The sequence below is a fragment of the Mesoplodon mirus genome (assembly GCF_964341445.2).
Source record: "Mesoplodon mirus genome assembly, chromosome: 15".
NCBI classification, from domain to species: Eukaryota; Metazoa; Chordata; class Mammalia; order Artiodactyla; family Ziphiidae; genus Mesoplodon; species Mesoplodon mirus.
In genome coordinates, this window is record NC_138991.1 from 8,177,997 (window position 1) to 8,195,190 (window position 17,194).

The window sequence follows — 17,194 nt, forward strand, 5'->3', positions numbered from 1 at the left end:
GCTGTGAGAGGATGAGCGAGAGAAAGGCAAATAGCATCTTAGTGATATTATGAAGACTGTGTAACCTTTTGGACCACCTGAAAGGCTGAGACATCCACAGATTCCTGGACCACACTTTGAGTATCACCATCATAAATTATCCACAAGAAAGTGTGTAGCTCCTACCAAATGTGAAATAGATAGCTAGTGGGAAGCAGCCGCATAGCACAGGGAGATCAGCTCGGTGCTTTGTGTCCACCTAGAAGGGTGGGAGGGAGATGCAAGAGGGAGGAGATATGGGGGTATATGTATACGTACAGCTGATTCAGTTTGTTATAAAGCAGAAACTAACACACCATACTAAAGCAATTATACTCCAATAAAGATGTTCTTAATTAATTTTTTAAAAAAGTACGTAGCTCTAGGGTGTCATCCTAGGAGAGTTGGAGTGATAGCTCCATTTTTTTGTTTGTTTGCATTTGTTTGAATAACCTTTTGAATTATTTTTTTCACTTTTTCCCATGTGCATTTCAATTTAAAAAATCAACTTTCCTAAGGTCATTATCATAGATTGGTTCCATGGGATGCAGACTCTGAGATGGAGATTTGCCTGTCGGGAGTTTATTGGGGTGTGCTCTTGTGAACCACTCCTGGGGGTGGGGGGGGCGGGGTAAAGGGGGCGGGGCTGGGCAGAGGGAGAAGGGAAACACTGTCAATCCGACAGGGAGCTCTGGAGCTGAGCCCACCTTTCAGGGCTGTCCCCACTGAAGCAAGGTGACCCGGTCTTTATATGTATACCAACCAGTCATCGGATGCTGACTGCCCAGGGAAGGGCTGATCTGAGGCAGAGAAAGTTCCAGAGAGAGAAAGAGCTATCGACAGCCGGCCCTTCCAGAAGCTGGGACCGAGCACCCAGTCCTGGAAGGGGGGGTCTGGGCAGGCCTTGCAGGATTCCCTGCAGCCACATGGCTAGTTCAGTGCCAGAGCTGAGATGAAACCCTGTCCTTCCATTTGACTCTGGAGCCCCTGTAAAGAGACCCTCTGAACACTTTCCTCATGTAATGAAGGCTCTATCCATCCATCCATTGCGGATGACGACCAAAGCAGAAAATCCTAAGTTAATGGCGTAAGAAGAAAGGGTGGGATCTGCACACCACCCTGTCCTGCACGAGTACAGTTGGTCCTGGGCTCTCCGCTCCTCTCGCGGTGAGAATCTGGTCCACTTGTCGTTTGCAAACATGATAAGCAGGTCCACGTGCGATTTACTCTGGGCCCTCGTGGGATGGATTCTGGGAAAATGGAGGACTTTTCCCGAAGATTCACACACTTTCCCCATGGTGATGGGAATAAGCTCACTGACCAGGAAGGGGAAAGGAAACCATAGAAATTATGCCTTGAAAGTGTCACCTGAGTCTGAAGTGCTACTATTAAGAAAGTGAAATAATCGACATAGGAATATCCACGCCCATCTATAAGATCGGAGATGGGGGTACCCAGCTACAGGGGCTACAGATGCCTCTTACACCCACACGGCCATAATGAATACAGTAACGGCCTGTGTCTCTCTGACACAGTAAACTTTTCTCTATTCTGGAAGTCCCCACAGAAGGAAATCTCTAGTTGGCATCTGTGTTGTTGCTCATGTTTGCTCTAATACAGAGGGAGACCTCAGGTGGTTTTCTGACACTCCTGCCCAGGAAACCCTGTCCACCTTTCTGAAAGCAGGAAAAGAAAACAGAACAAAGCCTGCCTGCCCTCTGATCTATGTTCTTTGCCTCTTATTTCATTCAGTGTGAGCAGGAAAACCCCACGAGAAATCACACAGGGAGGGAAGATTATTAGCACCTCATAATACCGTATTTCCAACTCTATTTGCAGAAGTATTTACAGATGCTTCTAATTTAAAACAGCTTTCTGACTGAAGTCTCTGAAGCACAGTACATTGACAACAGTACGATATTTAGACAGTTTTATCCTATGTTCGTGGTAATGAAGTCTTGGAGCAAGCTAGGAAGATGGGAGTCCTGTCCCCTTGCCATCCTCAAGAACAGGGGTTAACAGGGAAGCCATTAATTCTAACGATTAGAAGAAAGAAACAAATGACTAAAATTGTGGGAATCTAACATGGTGTTTGATTTCCATGCCAGTCCATGTAGATTTGTGCACCTTCTCGGCAGCCTCTCCGTAGCTGTGCGGGTCCTCCTACGGCCTATATGTCCCTGTAGACTCTGAATAAGCGTGTGGGTGTGGAGACCACTGCAAAGCTGGTGTTGGAGGCTGGTCTGCAAAATCAGATGGGTTAGACTGTGTGAGCTCCCTTACCCCGTCCATGCTCAAAATCTAGTTCCCAAATCTAGACTAGGATCCATGAGGTCAAGATCTGCCTTCTCATCAGTGCTGTCACATAGAAGCTAATGTCGTCCCTTTCTTTCCAAACCCAGAACCATGCTTTGTGCCAGGCAGTGTGTGAAGTATTTTCTCATTTGATTCCCACAAGTCAGTGACTCGGGTGCTGCCAATACCCCCATTTAACAGACGATAAAACTGAAGCACAGAAAGAGCAATCTACCTTCTCAAGGTCACACAGCTAATCAGCTACCGAAGCCAGGATTCTTTTTTAGACTGCATGGCTCCAGAGCCTGGGTTTCTAATCAAGGCTGGGCCCTGGATTTAGCCTCTAACTGACTCCAGTGTCAGTCTATAGTTTAATTTGGAGCAAGACATTTGTCTTCTCAGAACCTCTGTTTCCTCCTTACCCAAGTAGATACCTCTTATGTCGTATGATTTTACTAAGGAGCACATCAGGTAATGTACAAGACAGTGATCTGAAGAATGCCAAGTGAAGAGTGGACACATGTATTAGATTTAGTGTCTCAGCCAAAGCAGGGTAGGCATGCATGACCACACTGTGATGTCTGGGTCATTCCCCCCTCTGGGTCAGTGATCAAAAACATGGCTGAAATCAGCTCAGAATGAGTGAGAGGCCTGCAGGTAGAAAGGAGGAGTGTCTGCAGTGCTGGCCGGGGGAGGCCTGGAAAAGTTGCCAGGGAGACTTCAGATTTCCAATGAATCTTCAGCAGAGGGACCAGCTCCAGTCCAGATTCCAGGAAAGCAGTTTGAAAACAGGAGCTGACAACTTCATGGGTTTGTAATATTTGAAGAGGGGTGGAGATGGTAAAGATTAAGAGGAGAACCAGGTCATGAGATGTGATGATGAACACCACCTAAAATATGAATGGCCAGGAGCAACTCCTACCATGTGGATGGTCATAAGTGAATTCCACCAAGAAGTTTGTCGACTCACTGCTACCTCCAGCCAGTGCCCTGAGCTTGGTTTAACACTCTGTGGTCACCATCTTGAAATTATTAACAACTTTATCTTTGAACTCGTGTTGTGGAGGCAAAATTGGATGGGACAACCTATTAGAAGGGTCAGACCAGAACACTGACCAGACGCTGGTGAGCAGACTTCCCTTCCCTGGTGGCACAGTGGTTAAGAATCCGCCTGCCAATGCAGGGGAAACGGGTTCGAGCCCTGGTCTGGGAAGATCCCACATGCCGCGGAGAAACTAGGCCCGTGCGCCACAGCTACTGAGCCTGCTCTCTGGAGCCTGCGAGCCACAAATACTGAGCCCACGCGCCACAACTTCTGAAGCCCGCACACCTAGAGCCCATGCTCCGCAACAAGAGAAGCCACTGCAGTGAGAAACCTGCGCACCACAACGAAGAGTAGCCCCTGCTCGCCGCAACTAGAGAAAGCCCACATGCAGCAACGAAGACCCAAGTCGCAGCCAAAATAAATAAATAAATAAAAATGCTGATGAGGAGCAACAGGAACTCTCATAGATCGCTCGTGGGAATGCAAAATGTTATGACCAGTTCAGAAGACAGTTTGGCAGTTTCTTATGAAACTAAACATACTCATACCATGTGATCCAACAATCATTCTCCTTGGCATTTACCCAAAGGAATTGAAAACTTGTGTTCACACAAATATCTGCACATAGATGTTTATAGCAGCTTTCTCCATAACTGCCAAAACTTGGAAGTCACCAAGATGTCCTTCAGAAGGTGAATGGATAAATAAACTTGTATATCCAGACAATGGAATATTATCCAGCGCTAAAAAATGAGCTAGCAAGCCATGAAAAGACATGGAAGAAACTTAAATACATATTTCTAAGTGAAAGAAGCCCATCTGTAAAGGCTATAGACTATATTGCCTTTGATCCCAACTATATGACATCCTGGAAAAAGGAAAACTATGGAGACATTAAAAAGATGAATGGTTTCCAGGGTTAGGGGGAAGGAAGGATGAATACACAGGTCACAGAAGATCTCTTGGACAGGGACATCAGTCTGTATGATGCTACACTGGATACACGTCATTGTACATTTGTCCAAACCCACAGAATGTATAACATCAAGAGTGAACTGTAATCAAAACTATGGATTGGGGGTAATTATGAAGTGTCAGTGTAGGTTCAATGAGTGTAACAAATGTATCACTCTGGTGTGAGATGCTGATAGTGGGGGAGCCCTGCATGTGTGCAAGCAGGTGGTATATGGGGAATCCCCATATCTTCCTCTCAATTTTGCTGTGAACCTAGAACAATAGAATCTTTAAAAAACATCTGATGGAAAAGGCGGCAGGTACGTGAGCAGAGGAAGTACAATACACACGTCTGCTGCTTGTTGCTGCCTGTTCACAGATAGCATTCATGGTGCCCCACAGGAAGAGAATCCCAGTGGACCGTGATGGGTGGGTGTCTAGCAAGCCTCAAGGTGAGTATAAAGCACAGTGTGTTGTAGCTACAACCGAGTTTGTAGGGGCGCTGGCAGCCCTGAGAAGCCACAGTTTCCATTCAAATCAGAAATGGTCTCGAATGCAGAAAGAAGGCGATGCAGTCTAAGAAATGTGAACAACAGAAGAACCCTATCGCATGAGTTGTTACTCATGTTACCTCGCTGCCAATGTGCAAAAATGATGACTTAGAAAAGGAAAGATGGAGCAGCCAGTAGCTTCTTTTCCTTTCCACCCTTCCTTACTCCTCCATAAACTGAAAGTACACGGTGTTGGTAGAATGCATGAGTGTCTAGAAGCAAAATCAAAACAGTGGAGTCAGTTTATGTGGCATTTACTCTGCTTTAGTAAAAAAACGAAATACGAGTTGTGTGATTTGGGAGATTCTGCACAGGAGTTCACTGCCTTTAAAACCGATATTGCACAATAGAATATGAATGGTAAAACTCATGCTAATAACTTAAATTTTTAATTTTTCTTTCCTTAGAATGACTTAGAATAGCAAATAAAATACATAACACGTAGCGAGAGACTGTGGAAGAAAGGAAAGCACTTTCTATTTCAGGATGTCTACCAGTACTATTTCCTGCTTTTAGAGCGAGGGGCTCAACGTTTTCCTCTTGCACTGGGTCCTGCACATCACGTAGCCAGCCCTGCCCACATTACTACTACTCAGTAACACTTGAGGAGATTCTAAGATACACCAGCCACAATGCCAAGTGCCCTGCCTGAATGATGTTCCTTCGTGGCCCGAGTCACTCACAGCCCTAAACCTCATATAATTAATCCTTCTGTAAAACAGATGCCAATCTCCTAATCATGGCGTGGACGTAACTGAGATGGGTGGTTGTGAAATGCTTTGCAAAGGGTAAAGTGCCATCCACGGGGCACTTACTGTCACAAATAATGACGGGGGAGCCGGTCCCATCAGGAAGTGCTTGCCCAGCACCTCTTCGACGTTGGGCAGGTGGTCACCCCATTCTGCAGGGTGCTGAGAGTCGGGATACAAAAACCAGCACCAAATCAGCTCAAAGGCACTGGCCGCCAAGAGGGGCGGCAGAGCCTGAGGGGGTTGGAGGGCAAGCTGCTGGTTCCGCTCAGCAGCTGGTCAGAGTCCACGTGTGAACCCAGGGTCCGGGAGCCCAGGCCCTTGACCCCCAAGGCCAGCCTGCCTCTGTGCTTGTGTCCACCCTGTGTGCGCGCCTGACAGCTGCTTAGCGAATTGGGTTTATTGCATTCCAGATTTAAAGGTACAGCGCTGAGCTGAACTTGAGGTTATAGACCTAATTATGGTGCATCCAGCTGTGAATTCAGTTTTTATTTCAATAGTATTTTTGTCCCTTAAATGTGGCTTTCTGAAAGGGGCCTTCTCCAGCTCTCCCTGTTTCTCTCTCTTAGCAGCCTTGGCTTTTGTTTCATCATGAGGATCCTACTCTGTGACTCTATTTGTAGGACTCTGTGTTTAATTGTAATGAGCCCAGGCAGGGTGGGGACAGGGCCTCTTTTCCTCACCACTCTAAATGCAGGCCTATATATAGCCCGGTGCTCAACAAGTATTCATGGTGGGTGCTTGGATGTGCATATTAATGAATAAAGCCACAATAATTACTAGTTTGTACTTCTCCTGAATGTTTTCAAGAACACTGAATAATATAACTTACCATGTTTCCCTTTTTGCAATGGCTATTAGGAGGCTCAAAGCCACATCTGTGAAGCCTTCATAGCAAGTTTGTAAATCCACATGCAATATAAATCTTATTTGTGGTCCTGGTCCCATTTGCTGTACCCGCTCTTATTTTTCTATCTTCTTTTGTTATCTTTTTATTTATGCTCTCATACTGCATTGCATATGTCTTTCTAAGACACCTTAGTAAATATCCTTGCTGGAATTAAATAAAGTAAATAGCCTGTCTGGAATTCCTAGCCTGCAGAGAAGAAGAATGCCTTTTCCAATGCCATGCTCTGTCTCCAGAGCAATAAGCCACCCTTAGGTTACCTGCCTTCCAGTATCCAAAGCCCTTTGGGAGTGATGCTTATGTGACTGGGGGCAGTGCAGTGGGTGAGATGTTATTTCCCCCCATTAGGTGGCTAGGTGGTGGCGGAGGGGGTGTTCCAGAAAGAGTGAAGGTGAAAGGCAGACAGAACGGTAAAACCTTACAGAACGTGTTTTCCCTGCTCTGCCCATGACCCGGGGTTACTGGGGAGGGGAATTAGCTACCCAGGTCAACCCGAGCAGCTGCGGCCGGTGAGGGCAACCAGACAGGATGCTTGTGGTGCCAGGGAGGCATTAACACAAGAGAAATCAGGTCCTCGGGTTTTATTGGAGAGGTGAGGACAGCCCCTGAATCCAGGAAGAGAACCTGCTTCTCTAGGGCAGTCGGGGAGAGGAGGGCTCCACCCAGAATTGTGTTTGCCCTGCTCTGTGTATTCAGCCAGCAGGCTCCGGACGAGGAAGCAAACAGCAGGGAGCCGCCGGGCTCAGTTGACAGCCCGGCACTGGGCAGCACCAGCTGGAGACACGGCGCTCCAAGTAAAAGCAGCTCCAGGTGACACCAGAGGTCAGAAGACACTCCCACCAGGGGCTCAGCAGGTAATTGCTTCCAGATCCTTTAAGCATGGCTGGAGGGCTTCCCTGGTGGCGCAGTGGTTGAGAGTCCGCCTGCCGATGCAGGGGACGCCGGTTCGTGCCCCTGTCCGGGAGGATCCCACATACCGCGGAGCGGCTGGGCCCGTGAGCCATGGCCGCTGGGCCTGCGCGTCCGGAGCCTGTGCTCCGCAACGGGAGAGGCCACAACAGTGAGAGGCCCGCGTAATGCAAAAAAAAAAAAAAAAAAAAAGCATGGCTGGAGGGCTTGTTGTTTGTGGCAGGCAGTGAAATGTAGAAGCCAGGGGTCAGAGAGGGTTGCGCTTGACCCCGGCTCTGCCACTGAGTCACTGCGTGGCGTTGGGTATGTGAGAGCCTCAGTTTCACCATCTGTGAAATGGACCCAAAGATAGCCTTACCTAACAGGATACAAAGATTAAATGGCAATGTGGGCAATGTCAAGTTCAAAGCAACAGAAATAGCTCCTATTTGCATGGAACAGTTGAGCGTCATTTCAAGTGTCAAACTTGGGGGAAAGTCAGCAGATGGAAGGGTATTCTCTGTGATTTGGGGACCACCATCAGGACAAGAATCCCCCATAGTAAGGCCAACTTTGAGTCTGTGTCTAGGGGCATTGTCTAAGGAAGTAAAGGAGGGAGAAGGACTCCCCCAGGGCCTTCTGTGAATCCTGCTCTTTACATAAACAGTCCTAGTTAACATTCAAGACTGCCCCTTGAGGTAGGTGCTGATTCAAATCCCAGCAGCACAACTGCAGAAATTTGCATTGCCTTCAGAAGTTTTCCTGCTTTGAAGAGTCATGGTGACGAGAGGGTGGGACCAGTCTCAGTCCCACCGCGGGCTGCCTGGTTGCCCTGGGGCAGGTGACTTCACTCTCTGGGCTTCAGTTTCCTCAACTATAAAATGGGCATTATCATAGTACCGAGATCAAAGTGACAGCCCTGAGAGCTGAGGGGACCAACGCCTGGGAACACCTGTGCGCGGGACACGTTAGCTGTCATTTTTGTTGTTGTTATCATCCTCGCTGTCTGATAATTAGGAAAATGAGGCTCGGGGAGGGGGTGGGTAGGAACTCCTAGATCTCACAGAAAGGAAGTTGTGAAACTGGCATCCGATCAGGGCCAGGACTTCAGTGAGATGAGTGAGGCACTCACCTTGGGTGCAAAATTTAAGAGACACCAAAAAACTCAGTTTTCGAGATAAATTATATTTTAAGGCAATGGTTTAAAATTTTAAAACCAGTGCCAAAACTCCACTGTGAACAAAGTAGCAACATATTTAGTAAAGATAGGATCAGTCCCAGCACTAATTTTGGTTTTTTAAAATATTGTGATAAAATATATTGTCTATCTTGATAGCTGAGTTTTCTGGTGCCCCTTAAATTTTACACCAGGGGGCACCTGGCCCCATCCTCATGGCACTTTGCTCCGATTGCGCTGCCTTAGATGCCTAGGGTGTATAGATCCTTCCTGTCTCCCTAAATAAAAGGCAAGAGAGGGCTGTGCTAAGTGTAGTTTTCAATTTAAGGGGTCCCAAATCATGGTGGATGTTTTTTCCAAAGGGTTCTGAAACTTGGGAAGGGTTGTCTTTTTAGGAAAAAGGCATGTGCTTCAGGAGAGTAACGGGCCTGGAAAAGCCCATCCTGGCTCGTTTCCAATGATGGGGATGCACAGGGAGAGGGTTGGAAAAGACCTGGGAGGGCTGCTCTCAGCTGCCGCTCCCACAGGCCTGCCCGAGCTGCTGGCGGGTTAAACATTTGTGGCGTGTCACCATGTCAGCAGCTTCTTTTGCTGCCCAGACCTGGGCCTGGAAGCGGTTAAGGATCTGAGTGCCTGAGTCATGTGGAACCAGGTTCAACCTTAGCCTTGCCTCTCCAGAGCTTTCTTTCTGATCAGGATTACTTTACTCTCCTTTATCCATTTAATCAGCAAAGGTGAATTGAGGACTCACTCCGTGCAAGCAGGACAAGCAAGGTACCTGCCCTCATGGAGTGTATATTCTAGGGATGAAGGGCTTGCGTCACTAAGCCTCAGTTTCTTTATCTGTGTAATGGGGGAATAATGTGGGCTGCTGAAAGAGAACATGGAGACCATGTAAATAAAGTGCCTGGCCCCAGGCACCTTGGGGGCAAAATGCAGAGGGGCACTCACTCTTAGGTGCCCATCTGCACCTACCCAACCTTGAGGGGGAAGCCTCCTTGCATTTTGCACCCGGATGCCTCTCCTGTCCCACCCCACTCCTGGCCCTGCCCAGCTCATGGTAAGCCTGCAGTTAATGTTACCTGCTATCTTTATTAGCTTAAAAATGGTTGGTGCGACGCTCAGAATAAGATACTGAGCTCTGACCCTTCTAGGAACAACAATGCGTAAATGGATGCAAACACAATGGAGTGTTCCAATAGCAGGACATCAGTTACCAAGCGTTCTTAAAACACTCAGTGCCATTTTGATAAAGAAGCCCCTTCCCCTGGGCCCACGTGGGCCCGTGCCAGGGCTCAGGGCACAGGACTTGGGGAGCACAGAGGTGGATGGATTTCAGTCCTCATGTGCTCCCTCGTGCAGGTGGCAGCCTGCACCACTGCACACTGCAGCCCATGTTCCCAGCACGGTGCTGGGCACCATGGGGAGATGCAGGACCATGGGACCTGGCAGAGCAGGTCTGTTCTCTTTACTTATCTTGACCCTGCCTTTGGAGTTGGGGGGCAGAGGGCTTCTGCTGGGTGTGCCAGCCTGGCCATGTTGACACCGCCCTCGATGGGTGGTGAGAAGGGCCACAGTTTGCCTGCATTCCATTGCATTGATCAAAGGTGTTTCTCTTTACTTGGTGACTAATTCTGTCACCATTCCACCATTCGAGGACCTCCTCCTTCCATTTGACAGTCGTTTAGCTGCCGGCTGGTAAGGCAGCTGCAGAAATGCTCTTTCTCCAGGGCAGGTTGTACCATATTTGGTGTTTGATCTGTTCCCAGGAGGACGGCATACTGTTAAGCTGTAACTAAAATGAGGAGATGCTGGCGGTGGTGGGAGGGCTAGGAGGGGATAAAAGTGAAGGTGTCTAAGAGAACAAACTTGCAACGAGTCGTAAATAAGCCATAGTGATCTAGTACACAATATAATGAGTATAGACAATAATATTGCTTTACATTTGTGTAATGTGATAAATATCACTACATCGGCAGTTACATTACAATATATAAATGTATCAAAGTAATGTGTTGCACCTTAAACTTACACAGTGTTACACATCAAATTTATTCAATTAAAAATCTTTTAAATTAATTAATTGATTAAATTAAATGAAGCCACGTGAACACAAATCACTGGAGTAAATGAGGAGGGATTCAAAGGAAACTTCCAGAATGGCCAATTTACTTGTGGATCAGACCACAGAGCTAATGGGATCATAACATTAATATGAGAAATAAATAGTAAAAACTAACGTTTTCTCATCTGACTACTGCCAAGCCCTTGGGCTAAATCTTTCCAAAGATTATTGATGACTTTTCAATTTCTTATTCCTCACTTTAGATCTAGCTACATTCCTTGACTAGTTATGATTCTCACTGCAAAAACACATATGCAATAAATATTTAATATTCTATGTTGTATTAATAAATAAAATATAGCATAACTTATATGGCAGAGGAGACAGTAAAGGTAAGAAAGTTAAGAGTTTGAACTCTGGAACGAGGCTGCCAAGGGTTCAGTCCTGATGCTCCCTCTTACTAGCTGATCATCTGTATTGGTCAGCTCAGGCTGCATAACAAAAATACCATAGACTGGGTGGCTTAAACAACACATATTTATTTTCTTACAATTCTGGAGGCTGGGAAGTCCAAGGTCAAGTTCCTAACCAATTCTGATTTGGGTGAAAGTTCTCTTCCTGGCTTGCAGTCCTCACACCTCTGCCCTCTTGCTGTGTCCTCACGTGGGAGAGAGAGAGCAAGCTCTTGGGTGTCTCCTCTTATAAGGACGCTAATCCTAGAGGATTAGGGCCCCACGCTTATAACTTCCTCTAATCTATCTCTAAATACAGTCACATTGGGCTAGGGTTTCCACATGTGAATCTGGAGGGGGATGTAATTCAGTTCATAGCATGATCTTAGGCAAGGAATTTAGGGTCCCTAGGCTTAGGTTCTGTATCTGTAAAATGGGGACCATAAGAATATCTGCCTCATGAGGTTCTTAGGAGGATGTAATACAGAAAAGCATAAAAAAAATAATACAGAAAAGTTAATACAGAGAGTTAATACAGAAAAGCATTCAGAGCAATACCCAGCATAGAGAAGGCACTGTAGAAATAGTAGGTATTATTGTTTTTAAAGTATGGCACACTTTATTTACCATTTATAATAATAGCTAATCTTTATTCCTCAACTGCTGTGCACCAGCCAGTGGGCTAAACCCTGCATGAACTGCTTTCTTTTCAGCTCAGCCTCCACATAGTGACATTGGGGCCAGATCACTCTCTGTTGTGGTGCTGTCCTGTGCATTGTAGGATGTTTAGCAGCATCTCTGGTCTCTACCCACTGAATGCCGGTAGCAGCCTCCCACCTTGAGTCATGACCATCAAAAATGTCTCCAGACATTTCCACATGTCCCCTGGGGGGGCCCCCAGTTTGAGAAACACTGCTCTTGAATCATTGTGAGAAACAGAAGCATATTTCTAAGGAGAACATTTTAATATAATAATGTAACTCATCAAGAAATATGACAAGATCTGAAATATGAAATGTAAATATATAGTCCTGGATAATTGGGACCAAATGCCCCAGATATTATATAATTTAATATACTAGCTCTGTGCCTGCTACGTGCCTACCTCATTTAACCTTCCCCACACACTACTGTGATGTATAAAGATTGTTGGGTAAGTGTCACAACCTTCCTGCGCCTCAGTTTCTCATAAAAAAATGAGAAAATACCAAAAAAGACAAAAATGCTAATTCAAAAAGATACATGCCCTCCAATGTCCATAGCAGCATTATTTACAATTGCCAAGGCATGGAAGCAACCTACGTGTCCATCAACAGATGAATAGATAAAGAAGTTGTGATACACACACACACACACACACACACACATATTTATATACAATGGAATACTACTCAGTCATAAAAAAGAATGGAGTTTTGCCATTTATAGCAACATGGATGGACTTGGAGAACATTTTGCTTAGTGAAATAAATCAGACAGAGAAAGACAAATACTGTATGGTATCACTTATAAGTGGAATCTAAAAAATACAACAAACTAGTGACTAAAACAAAAAAACAAGCAGACTCACAGAGATAGAGAACAAATGGATTGTTACCAGTAGGGAGAGGGAAGCGGGGAGGGGCAATATAGTGGTAAGGGGAAAGGGTTATGGGATTATATGAAACCATGTGTGTTAAACTTTTGAAAATTGTAAAGCACTATAGAATTTAAAGACTCTTTCGTTCAATTAAAAAAAGAAAAAGAAAATTGAGAAAATAGCATCTAACCCAGATGGCGGTTGCAAAAGGGCCAAGGGAAGTCAATACACACACATCAGAAGTGCTCGGCACACAGGAAACACTCAGAACACGCTTATTGTCGTCATCATTACGAATACCGTCATTTTCCACAAGAAAAATGCATTGAGAGGGCCCAGTGCTTTGCCCAAAGCCTCACAATCGTGGGGTTTACAGAGGCATGTGTCACTCCAGCGCTCTTTCTCATGGGGGGAAAGAGGGGGTGCCCAGCAACGGAGGAGAGTGGTGGCTCCCCGCTCAGGCTGCCCTCCTACCCTCCTCCCGCGGGGCACGTGCCCCTCACTTCTCAACAACCAGTCAGGAGGTGAGGCTGTCCAGGAGCCAGTGTGCCCTGCACCCCTACTCTCAGGGAAGGAAAGCCAGAGACCCAGGAGGTTTCTTTTGATTTGCAGGCTGACAAAACAAAGGGCTCAAAAAGGAGTGCGGGACTTCCCTGGTGGTCCAGTGGTTAAGACTCCATACTTCCATTGCAGGGGGTGCAGGTTCCATCCCTGGTCGGGGAACTAAGATCCCACGTGCCACATGGGCGGTGCAGCCAATAAAAAAAAAAGAAGTGCTTTGAAAGGGTTGTGAATGTTTTCAGATGCCCAGGCTGATTGTGATTTGTGGGACCTGAAAGCCAATGCCCTTCCTCCGTCTGAGAATCCCGAGCCTGGTTCTGGGTACCAGGGTAGTCAGCATCTGGAAGGGTCCCCGGCCTGGGGGATGCTCACTTCCCCAAAATATCCAAAACAGCACCTCTTGGCCTCAGCTGTCATGGAAGTCACCCAGAGATCTTGAAAATATTCCGATGCCAGGGCCCCACCCCGGGGAGTCGGATGGAATGGGTCTGGCTGGGGCCCGGGCACGGGCATTTAAATCTCCTGTGGTGATTCTAATGTGTAACCCAGTTTGAAGACAGGCCTCAAGGACACAGTCGGGAAGTGGAGAAGTAAAGGGACTTTCTCATCTGAATGAGCCCCAGCCAAAGACTTACCCCATGTTCTCCAAATGCTGGGCCCTCAAACATGAGTCCAATTTCAGAAACAAACCCCTCTGCCATATGGAGGCTTGTGTTTAATGTCAGAAAAGGTCACAAGAACAAAACAACCCACACCATCAGTTCATCAAAGAAGGGGCATTTTGACATCACCTTCAAACTTTTTTTTTTTTCCAAAATAAAACCTAGCTCTTTCAAAGAATATGTTTTTCTTGATGAAAAAACTTGTCATCTGATTTATGTTTTTCTCCTTTGTTGGAGACTGGAGAAAACTTCATCACAGACAGGAATTGTCATCTGGACCACCTGGAGCCTCAGTTTTACCATCTGCTAAATGGAGATTAAAAGGGTCCTTGCCTCACAGAGACCCGACCTGGCTTCCAGGGTGATCAGCTTATCCTGGTTTGCTCAGGACTTTCCTAGCTTTAACAGGAAAGTCCTGCATCCCAGAATGCCCTCACTCCCGGGACAACCTGGATGATGCTCCCCATCACGGGGTTTCCCTTTATGTGCCTGATCGTGAGAATCACCTGTGTGCATTTGCTAAAAACACAGATCCAGGGCCCCAACCTGACTTTTTGGTGAGATGATCATGGGAATCAGAAGTGCTGCAAAGTTCTTTAGTTGATTATATCAAACAACTGGGGGAAAATGACTGAAAATACCAGTGATGATCATGGTGATACTTCTAATCATGAAGAACACCTTCAGGGTACTCACTGCGTGCCACACCCTGTTCGGGGCACCTTCCACGTATTAATGCCTTAACTCCCATGAAACTCTTAAGTGTGTGCCCTTATTATCCCCATTTTACAGAAGAGGAAACTGAGGCCCAGTGAGGCTCAGTAACTGGCTCAGGGTCACTCATTCAGTATGTAGCCGAGCAGGGATTCTCAACTTGGCGGTTTGTCTCCAGAGCCCACATTTTTATCCTGCTGCAGTGTTCTCCACCTAGAATTCTGAGCACTGGGCTGGCACGTCGTAAGGCAGATGTGATCATCATTATTGTCTTATTAGTTGTACTATCTTTGGGGCTAGAGGACTTGCCACTGTCTTGCCAACTTTTATCAGAAGGTTTAACTGCTAAACGTAAAACCGTTTCCTTTGACCTCCCCAGACATTTTGACCTTGCCCTGGAGGCTGAATATGTTCATTTCTGCCGATACTGATGTTGACCAATAGGTGGCAGTAACTGATTTTTGTCTCGTGGAAATCGGCTCCTCGCGAAATTTGAAGGAAGGGCAATTTCACAACACGTATGTTGTAACTGCTGGTGGAAAGCAATGTTATCTGAGTCCACGTTGTCCCTGCAAAAGACGTGCAAATGGATTTTCCTTTTCTGAGTCCGTGTGGCCTTGAATCTGCCAAGAGGGTCCTTAAAAGTGCCATGATTGGGGTAATGGAACCCGAACTCTGTGGGTTGAAAAAATTTCTCTCCTGCTTGCACACATGACACGTCTCCCAGTCCAAAGATTTTTTCGTGACCTCAAATATGTTTATGGAAGGTAGCCCCCAAATTGGACTAAGTTTAGATCGAATAGCAGGAACTTCGAAAGTTTGTAAACCTATTGGTAAATAATTTTTAATTTCATAAAACCTGGATGACGGAGATGTCACCTAGTGTGTGTCCATTTTTGCAAGCGGCCTTGGTCGAGGAATTTAACCTACAAAGCCCAGTTTTCTCATCTGTAAAATTGGAATGATGATACCCCTGCCTTGTTGATTTGCCATAAGGAATAAATTCATGTACAGCAAGTAAAGCTCTTAGAACAGTTTCTCAGCACATGGTAAGCACTCACCAAATTTGTTGTTGTTATTATTACTGTCTTATCATTCCTGTGGTTGTTAGAGTGTTGTTGTCATTATCTTTATACACAGTGGGTTCAAATCCTGGTCAGTCTCAATTTGGGCAACACTTAACCTCTCAGCTGCTTCGATCTCCTTATTTGCAAAATGGGTATCTGTTACGCAGGGTGATCTTGAGCAGAAGGGATAAACTTTGTAGAAAGGGCCAGACAGTAAATATCTGAAGCTTTGCAGGCCATATGGTCTCTGTTGCAACTACTCAACTCTGCCTCGGTACGTGGAAGCAGACGTACGTAGATAATACATAACTGAATGGGCATGGACGTCTTCCAATAACATTTTATTTATGGATACCAAAATTTGAATTTCATATAATTTTCATGTGTCACAATCCATGATTCTTCTGATTTTTTTTCCAACGACTTATAAATGTAAAACCCATTCTTAGCTCACTGGCCATACTAAAACAGGCAGCAGGCTGGATTTGTCCCCCAGCTGTCATTTCCTGACCCTGGCCTTGAATATTCAATAATATATTCATGGGCTTCCCTGGTGGCGCAGTGGTTGAGAGTCTGCCTGCCGATGCAGGGGACGCGGGTTCGTGCCCCGGTCCGGGAAGATCCCACATGCCGCGGAGCGGCTGGGCCGGTGAGCCATGGCCAATGAGCCTGCGCGTCCGGAGCCTGTGCTCCACAACGGGAGAGGCCACAACAGTGAGAGGCCCGTGTACCGCAAAAAAAAAAAAAGAAAGAAAGAAAAAAAATAATAATAATATATTCATAAAGTCCCATTTATAGATGAAGTGATGGCCTATTGTAAGTATGTATATCTTGGATTTTATAAATAGAAAATATTGCAACATAACTCGTGTCCTGTATGTTTTAGCACTGCTCAGCTTGATTACATGTTGTAATTAGTAAACATATATAATCCCCAGATTCTGATATCTACCAGGTTCCCCCAAGAAAGCCCTTTTCTGGCCTCCCCAATTTCTAATTACTTGAGTCTATTACCAGGGCATAAAAACTCATACCATGGGCCAGAGGCCCATGGGAATCCTTGGAGACGCACTGGCTGCTTTCAGCCAGAAAGCAAAAGCCCTGGCTGTTATTCTGAGAGCCATCAGGGCAGATGAGCCAGCAGCCAGGTCTTTGGAGATGCGCGCTACGCTGGAATCGTTTGTGTGCGTGGAAGAGAAGCTTTTAGGTAGTAAGGAAGCTTGGAGTGGCTGAAAGAGTCCCACTTCTGGAACCAGACATACTCTGGGTCAAATCCTCACTCGGCCATTTTCTGGATGTGTTCTGGGTGAGCTTGGGAGACTCAATTTCCTTTACAAGGGGAGGTAATAATATGTGGAACATTCCAGTGGTTGGGAGCACAGGCAGCCGGTGTTTGAATCTAGTCTCTGCCATCTTTAACAGGCTGACCTTTGGAAGGTAATTTACCTCCTTGTGACTCAGCTTCCTCTCAGCTAGAGGGACACAATGGCAGCACCTCTTTCACACGGGT

At 46.1% G+C, this 17,194-nt stretch overlaps 1 protein-coding gene across 1 annotated transcript in view; it reads left to right on the forward strand.

Annotated features, from left to right (window-relative positions):
• The first annotated feature begins 7,285 nt into the window (after positions 1-7,285).
• Positions 7,286-17,194, forward strand: part of BCAS1 (brain enriched myelin associated protein 1) — a 111,432-nt gene continuing 101,523 nt past the window's right edge. Inside the window, exon 1 of the mRNA XM_082643382.1 lies at positions 7,286-7,373. The gene's annotated coding sequence lies outside the window, so the exon portion shown is untranslated. The remainder of the gene's footprint in view (positions 7,374-17,194) is intronic.